An 8,551-nucleotide genomic window follows, 5' to 3' on the forward strand; every position below is an offset into this window, starting at 1 on the left:
TAATACCCCTTAACGTTGAAAGGATGTAGGATCTAGTATGCTTGATTGCGAACCTTAGGCTTCGTAGTACTGGCTCTGTGAGATAAACCTGTGATGCTGTTCAGCAAACATATGATGCTATGTGACAAACTAGCTGATGTAGCCCTTTTGTTTAGGATGTAGAAATGGAATTGTAAGTGTATTGCAGACTGGGTTTGTTTGACACATGACCTCTCCTCTTCTTCTTGTTCTTGTTTCTTGCTTCACCATCCAGTTTTGTTGTGCTTTTGGACCCATGTCCTGAAATGTTAGGGTTTAGCCAAAACTTTTGTGCGTGGTGGAGATCCTAGATAGCAGATAGTGGCCGCCACCAAATCATTACTGCCTTGGTTTGTCCACCTTGACAATGTATGCATAGTGGTCGATTAGTGGTTTAGTGTGCCCTGTAAAGCTAAGATGACCTTCATAGTGGTAAAAATGAACTAGCATTTAACTACGTCCTGTTTGTTTTTGTCAAAAGGTGTTTAGTATCATTAGTTTTTGCCATTCATCAGATTTCATAAATTGTAGTGATGTTCGTGAGTGTGGTGCGCGTGCTATGATGGATATGCGACGAAGACAATGTGTCCGCCCGTGAACCGTGATAGGTGGGTGGCGTCATGATGGGACCCATAAGCTCGTGGGTGGAGACGGCGTACTTGCACGTGCGACGGTGAGTGACAGAGGGATGGCTACCGATGCAGAGACGGCGCGGAGCAGCCGAATGCAAAGGGTGCTGTCACGGTCGACGACAATGACTGCAACCTGTGTGTCCGGCCATCGCGGGGAGCTTGTGCAGCTCACGACGGTGTGCACATAGGCTGGCAGGGGCCGGGAGCTCGCGGCGGTGCGCACACAGGCCAGCAGGGCCGGGATGAAGCCGTGTTTGCAGCCAGCGGGCGGAAGCACGTGGCAGCTTGCCTTCGGAAGCTTGTACCACCGTAGGGCTAGAGCGCAGTTGTGTGTGTTACCAGTGGGGCGGCCGCATGAGGCGGCATCTTCCACCTCTATCTCGTGGGCGGCATGCTGGGGCGCGCACCCGAGGAGCCTTACCGGAGGCCACCACGCCCACGTCTCCTCCTGTGCATGCTGCCATGTGGGCTACAAGTGTTGGAGCTGCAGGAACAACATTATTGGCTTGCAAGGTTCGGCTCTTTGCTGTTTGCCTCCACTTGCTCTACACTTTGTTTGAATTGTGTACGGTCGCTGTAGTTGGTATAAATGTATAATGCTGTTATTGGAACTAAACATTGCAAAATTTTGGCAATATCTTGCAGGCTAATTTCTTACCTGCTGGGCTTGCAGCATCCAATCTCATTATGTATGCATTTGTATACACTTCACTGAAACAAATACACCATGTCAATACATGGGTGGGAGCAGTTGTTGAGGCCATTCCGCCACTTCTAGGGTATGTTACTGCCGATGACACATGTCTGGATTGTCTAGGTGCAGGTTGAAGGGGGTATTTCATATGTTGAATATTGGAGCTAGTCCTTCCTAATTGTGAGTTTTGCCACCGTCTTGCGCTTTTTTGACCAAAGCACATGCTTAAGCACAATTATGCGCAATTAAACGCTAGGCGTTTTGCTATTGGCTAGTGCCTAGGCTTGCCTTTTTTTTACTATGGTTTATACTCAAGACCAAACCATAGCTACCTTCCTAGTTCAGTTGGGCTCTTATTAATTTAACTACACTTTTTGTAGTGGACCCAACTGTAAGCATCAAACTGATGATACCGCTGCCATGGAGGCTGTTCCAGGTCATACAATGACATGTTAAGCAAGCAAATAAAAAAAGGGGGTTGCTTATAGGCATCATGGGCAGCACTCCTGTTTATTTATTGAATGGATCTGTGCAATATATTTACATGGCATGGGGTCCTTATTTATCTTGATACATACAGGTGGGCAGCAGCAGCATCTGAAGTGTCACTCAACTCTACGTTTCTGCCTGCTGCTTTGTACTTTTGGCAGTTACCACATTTCATGGCCCTTGCGTACTTATGCCGTGACGACTACGTTGCTGGAGGGTAACGCAAATATCAATTCCAACTGGTTATTTTACCAGATCTAGTGTAGAAGTTACATCAAAATGTTACAGGCCTTTACATTGATTGACTTGTTGATTCAGGTACTGAATGCTCTCTTTTGCTGATCCTAGTGGTAAAAGAACTGCATGGGTATCACTCAGGAATTGTCTCTACATGTTGCCGTTGGGGTTACTTGCATATAACTGTAAGTAGTAATCACGCATATTGGTTCTCTAATTTCCATTACTTGTAATAAAATTGGTCAAACATGGGATATATAATCATGGATATTGGGTATTAAGTACCAATAATCATGTAGGTTCTCTAATAATTTCCATTTGCTTCTGCTTGTAACAAATAAACTTGGTCAAACTTGAGATGTTACTCATGGAACTAACAAATGCTTAATCTGTAGGGGGGCTAACATCTGGATGGTTCAGTTTTGAAGCATCATTTCTAATGACGGGCCTTACCATTGGAGCCTTATCATTTGTACTGGATCCTACTCACAAGAGTGCAAGAAGAATGTTCCATGGTAGCCTTTTGTATCTTCCTGCATTAATGGCTGGACTTATATTGCATCGGCTGCCTAACCAATGAGACTAGTGAGATTGTTGGGGTACTTTATGTTGCTGAGCTGCGGAACGACAAAGAAAGTGCTAGATAGAAACGGGAACATTATCATGCTGAATCACGCCCTCGAGTTGCCTATGCTTATGTAGCCCCATTCCCCTTCTTACCTGTACCTGTGTACATATCTCCACAAGCTCATGAGTTGTGAAAGTTCTAATATCCCAACATTCCTTCCTTTTTGTCTGTTATCAGGAAATTCTTTTGAGCTCTTGACAAGAATTGTTAAAAAATTTCTGAGAATGATGAACGCAATTTTTAGTCGGAAAAAACATAAAAAACTTGAGCTGTCACGGGGATTTCGCGGAAATGCTCATGATTTGGATATTTTTTTGAACGCAATGCGCATGTGGATAATCTAGATATGAGATGCAGGATAATCTAGGTATGAGATGCACACATAGGAGGTTTTACTCAAGTTAGGGCCATCTGTTCTAGTGGTAACACACTATTGTTGGATGTTTTCTCTGGTATGAACAATGTAGGAGATGCTATCTTGGCTTTGCCTTATGTAGAGGGAATACGGCAGCCGCATTGCCGCTACAGTTGACGGGATGGGACACATGGGGATGTCGCGCTGCTCCTCGATTACCATGTGTGGCGTGTGTATTATCAGTTGATGGCGCAATTTGCTGCCACGTGGTGGACGATTCCTGTCTATTTTGAAAGTGGATTTTGATTTCCCATGATAGTGGAGTTGCGAGGCCAGGATGGTTATTGTAGCATTTTGAGTGAAGACAATGATTTTTCCAACTTATATTTCCGTCCAAGGATGAGGGAGATTGTCTACCAATGAGACAATGAACCTATGGTGTGCACATACATGTGTTCCTACATGGTCTGTAGTTCAAACTCCAAACATACGTTGGCCATACACAATCTCCATCGTCTGTTTTCCCAAATGTTATGGATTGTTTAGATTTCGAAGAAGAACATGATGACTTTCAAGAAAAGCATGTAGAAACTCCGAGAAGCTAGCACACTATTTTTAAGACTCTACTAGTTGACGTAGGAGAATGTGAAGAGACATGAAAGGCACTTGTAAAAGATCCGCCATTTCAAGTTACTCTTCCTTCCCCTATGCATCCCATGTCTAATGGCTTCAAATGGACTCCCCTTTGAAGAAACAAAATCTCATTCCCGAGGCACTTGATCCCCAGATTCACTCTCTCAGGTTGCACTCTTCCACGAGCAGACTCAGATTGTTGAGCACGATTTGCAATGCCTTGTGGCCAACTCAATTGATGCTCCCTCACCATTCGTCCTTGTTTTCTTTCTCCTCTCCCACTTATATCGTGATTCAAGAAGGGGATTAGATGCGGCAAGTAGTTGATAGGCTTGAGTCACATGAGGGAAGTAGGGATGGTTCCGAAGGTGAGTGGGGATAAATTTAGTGGTAAAGGAGGAAAGTATATATCACTGGAAGACGCAGAAAGTGTATATCGCGAGATGTCTCAACTTGAACTACCATGTGAAGCAATTGGAAGAAAGAGAGAAGGTTAGGTAGAACGCAACGCTTGGTGTGAAGAACCTAAATAGGCAAGACTGGAGGATAAGGGGGTTATGGGGAGTGGAGGGAGTTTAAATGTAGAAGCAATATACTCTCTTATTTTGGGACGGAGGGAGTATTTCACATGACCATGCATATAAGCTCAGTTCTCCCACATGGACATTGTAATCTTCAATATAGTCTGGTATTATATTTCATAAACGCTGACCTGAATCAACATCAATAAACCCGAGGCGTGCATTTATCTATTTTCTTTTCTTTTGCGGTGTTCAATGGCGCCATTACTTCACCATGCATTGGACTTGAAGGTCTTTAGGGGCTGGGATGTACTGTGGTGCAGGTAAAGCAACAAATAAACTTGTAACAAATAAACTTGGTCAAACTTGAGATGTTAATCATGGAACTAACAAATGGTTAATGCGTAGGGGGTATAACATCTGGATGGTACGGTTTTGAAGCATCGCTTCTAACAAAGGGCCTTACCATTGGAGCCTTGTCATTTGTATTGGATCCTACTCACAAGAGTGCAAGAATAATGTTCCATGGTAGCCTTTTGTATCTTCCTGCTTTACTGGTTGGACTTATATTGCATCGGCTGCCTAACCAATGAGACTAGCTAGTGAGATCGCCGGGGTTCTTTGTGTTGCTGAGCTGCGGGACGACCAAGAAAGAGCTAGACAGAAACGGGAACATTATCGTGCTCAATCACGCCCTCCAGTTGACTATGCTTCTGTAGCCCCATTCCCCTTCTTACCTGTACCCGTGTACATATCTCGACAAGCTTATGAATAATGAATGCCTTACTTATCCTAGCATTCCTTCCTTTTTTTCTGTTATCGGGAAATTCTTTTTCGCTCTTCCACAAGAATGTTTCCTGCTCAAGGGAAATCATCTTTGTATTGCTAAAATAAAATCGGAGAATGATGAACGTATTTTTTATTTGGAAAAAACAAAGTTGAGCTGTTGCGGGGGTTTCGCGGCAATGCTCATGATTTGGGAATTTTGTTGAATGCAATCTGCACATGGCTAATGTAGGTATAGGATGCACACATAGGAGGTTCTACCCAAGTTAGGGCCACCTGTTCTAGTGCTAACACACTATTGTTGGATGTTTTTTCTCCTATGAACAATGTGGTTCCAGTATGTATCTCTTGATCTTGTAAGTTTTGTCCAGATTCTATCCTTGCTTCGTCTTATGTAGAGGGAATACAACAGCCACATTGCCGCTACAGTTGACTGGACGGGACATGTGGGGATGCCGCGCTGCACCTCGATTACCATGTGTGACGTGTGTGGATTATCAGTTGATGGCTCAATTAGCTTGCACGTAGTGGACGATTCCTGTCCAGTTTGAAAGTTGGTTTTGATTTCCCACGATAGTGCCAAGATGGCTATTTCAACATTTTAAGTGCAATATTCTGTAAAGACACAAAAGCAATGATTTTCTTCTAACTTGTATTTCCGGCCAAGGATGAGGGAGATTGTCTACCTATGGTGTACATACATACAGATGTTCTGAAATGGTGTCCAAGCATACGTCAGTCATACACAAGCTCCCTCCTCCTTGTTCCCAAATGCTATGGGTCGTTCAGATTTAGAAGAAGAACATACTAAAGCTCTGCGGAAGGTCATTGAAACTCCAAGAAGCTAGCAGACTATTTTTAAGACTATACTAGTTTATCCATGAGAATATGAAGAGATACGAAAGGAATTTGTCAAAGATCTGCCATTTGTAGCTACTCTTCCTTTCCCTATGCCTCCCATGTCTAGTGGCTTGAAATGGATATTCCCCTTGTGAAAAGTTTTTCTCATTCTTGAGTCCCTTGATCCCCTGATTCAGTCCTTCAGGTTGCACTCCTCCAAGAGCAGACCCCAGACTGTTGAGCAGGCTGTGCACTCAATTAATGGGCATGCTCCCTCACCATCCGTTCTTGTTTTATTTCTCCCCTCCCACTTATATCGCGATTCAAGAAGGGGATTAGAGAAGGCAAGTAGTAGATAGGCTTGAGTCACACGAGGGAAGTAGAGATTGATCTGAAGGTGAGTGGTGATAAATTTAGTGGTAAAGGAGGAAAGTGTATATCAGACGTGGAAAGTATATATCATGAGAAGGTGTCTCAACTTGAACTACCATGTGAAGTAACTGGAAGAAGAAAGGAGAGAAGGCTAGGTAGAGTTGAGAGCTTCAGAAAGTGTGAAGCTAAATAGGTAGGACCAGAGGATAAGGGGAGGGGGGGGGGGGGGGGTCATGGGGAGTGGGTGGAGTTTAATTGTTGGAGTAATATATTTCACATGACCATGCATACAAATCCAGTTCTGTCACATGGACATAGTACTATTCTATCTAGTATGGTATTAGTTCAATCCTATCTATGAGCAACGTAAAAGAAAACTACAAATAGTTAACCTGGCTCCTCGGTTGTATTTGGTTTTCACATCAACCACACAACTGCTCGCCGTGTTTTGCATATAGTTCGGCAAAAAAGGTCCTTCTGATGGCTCACCTGACTTCTTGGTCGGGATTGGACTTTGTGCCAAGGGTCCATGACTATCTTCATGAAGCTTGATCATAGAATGTTGTCGATGACCAGACAAAGCCCTTTCCCGCCTTCGTACAACATGAACCATCGCCCACTCAGTTGCTGGGTGTTTCGATCTACCTACCGGAGGGTAGGTAGACTTAATTCCAAGTTTGAATTATTAATTATTAATCCAAACTGGTTATTACCAGATCTACCTACTGTAGAAGTTACATTAAAATGTTACAGTCCTTTACATTGATTGACTTGTTGATTCAGGTACCGAAAATGCTCTCTTTTGCTGATCCTACCGGTAAAAGAACCGCATGGGTATCACTCAGAAATTGTCTCTACATGCTGCTGTTGGGGTTATTTGCATATAACTGTAAGTAGTAATCATGCATATAGGTTCTCTAATTTCCATTACTTGTAATAAACTTGAGATGTTACTCATGGAACTAAATAATGCTTAATTTGTAGGGGGTCTAACATCTGAATGGTTCAGTTTTGAAGCATCGCTTCTAACGACGGGGCTTACCGTTGGAGCCTTATCATTTGTACTGGATCGGTGGATCCTACTCACAAGAGTGCAAGAAGAATGTTCCATGCATGGTAGTCTTTTGTATCTTCCGGCTTTAATGGCTGGACATATATTGCATCGGCTGCCTAGCTAACGAACACAAGGAGCAGCATAACATCCATGCATCAGACTAGTGAGATTGCTGGGGTTCTTTGTGGTGCTGATGCTGAGCTGCGGGACGATGAGGAAAGAGCTAGACTGAAACGGGAACATTCTCGTGCTCAATCGCGGCCTGCAGTTGCCTATGCTTCTGTAGCCCCATTCCCTTATTACCCGTACCCATGTACATATCTCCACAAGCTAATGAGTTATGAAAGCTTTACTTATGCCAGAATTCCTTCCTTTTTGTTTGGTGTCCAGAAATTATTTTTCGCACGTGACAAGAATTTTTCCCGCTCAAGGGAAATCCTCTTTGTATTTGTTAACATAAAACTGAGAATGATGAACACATTTTTATTTGGAAAAAATTTAAAGTTGAGCTGTAGGGAGGATTTTGCGGCAATACTCGTGATTTGAGAATTTTGTAAATAATGTCCATGTGCAGTTGTGCACTAGATATATAATCTAGGTATGGGATGCACACACTGGAGGTTTTACACTTTTACTCAAGTTAGGGCACTAGTAGAAAACATGACATATGTTCGGGCCAGATAAGCCCATTAGTCCCGGTTCTGTCACGAACTGGGACCCATGGGCCCATTGGTCCCGGTTTGTGAGGCCAGGGGGCCTGCCGGGCCTCGTGGCGGCATTGGTCCCGGTTTGTCTGGGCCATTTGGTCCCGGTTGGTGGGACGAACCGGGACCAATGGGCCTCGCTCCTAGCCCAGCACCATTGGTACCGGTTGGTGGCTTGAACCGGGACCAAAGGGTGGCCTTTAGTCCCGGTTCATGCCACAAACCGGGACCAATGAGCTGCCTATATATACCCCTCGCCCGCGAGCAGAGCACTCCACTGCTCTGTTTTTCTGGCAGGCTGTTGGAGAGCTTTATGGTGCTCTAGCTCACCTCCTATGCACATGAGGTGTTCGATGGAATGCCCGAGCCACACTACTTAAGCTTTCCTTCTCCAAGCTCGACCTTCAAGCTTCATTTTCCTCAATATTTTTCTAGGTCTAGCGGTCCGTCACGTCCCGTCTCCGTCTTCATCGCCGTCGATCGCCTACGCCGATCTCGTCGCCGGCACCACCGTGGTGAGCCTCTTGTTCTTATTTTCTTTCTAAAAGGAAAAAATTCTTACTTGTATGTTTATATAGATACTTGTAT

The 8,551-nt window shown here is 44.1% G+C and overlaps 2 pseudogenes; both read left to right on the forward strand.

The window, feature by feature from the left end:
• The first annotated feature begins 596 nt into the window (after window positions 1-596).
• LOC123076427 (protoheme IX farnesyltransferase, mitochondrial-like) lies at window positions 597-4,982 on the forward strand (annotated as a pseudogene).
• A 337-nt stretch (window positions 4,983-5,319) lies between these two features.
• Window positions 5,320-7,844, forward strand: LOC123076438 (protoheme IX farnesyltransferase, mitochondrial-like; annotated as a pseudogene).
• Window positions 7,845-8,551: the final 707 nt, after the last annotated feature.

This window comes from Triticum aestivum, chromosome 1B (genome assembly GCF_018294505.1).
Source record: "Triticum aestivum cultivar Chinese Spring chromosome 1B, IWGSC CS RefSeq v2.1, whole genome shotgun sequence".
NCBI lineage: Eukaryota > Viridiplantae > Streptophyta > Magnoliopsida > Poales > Poaceae > Triticum > Triticum aestivum.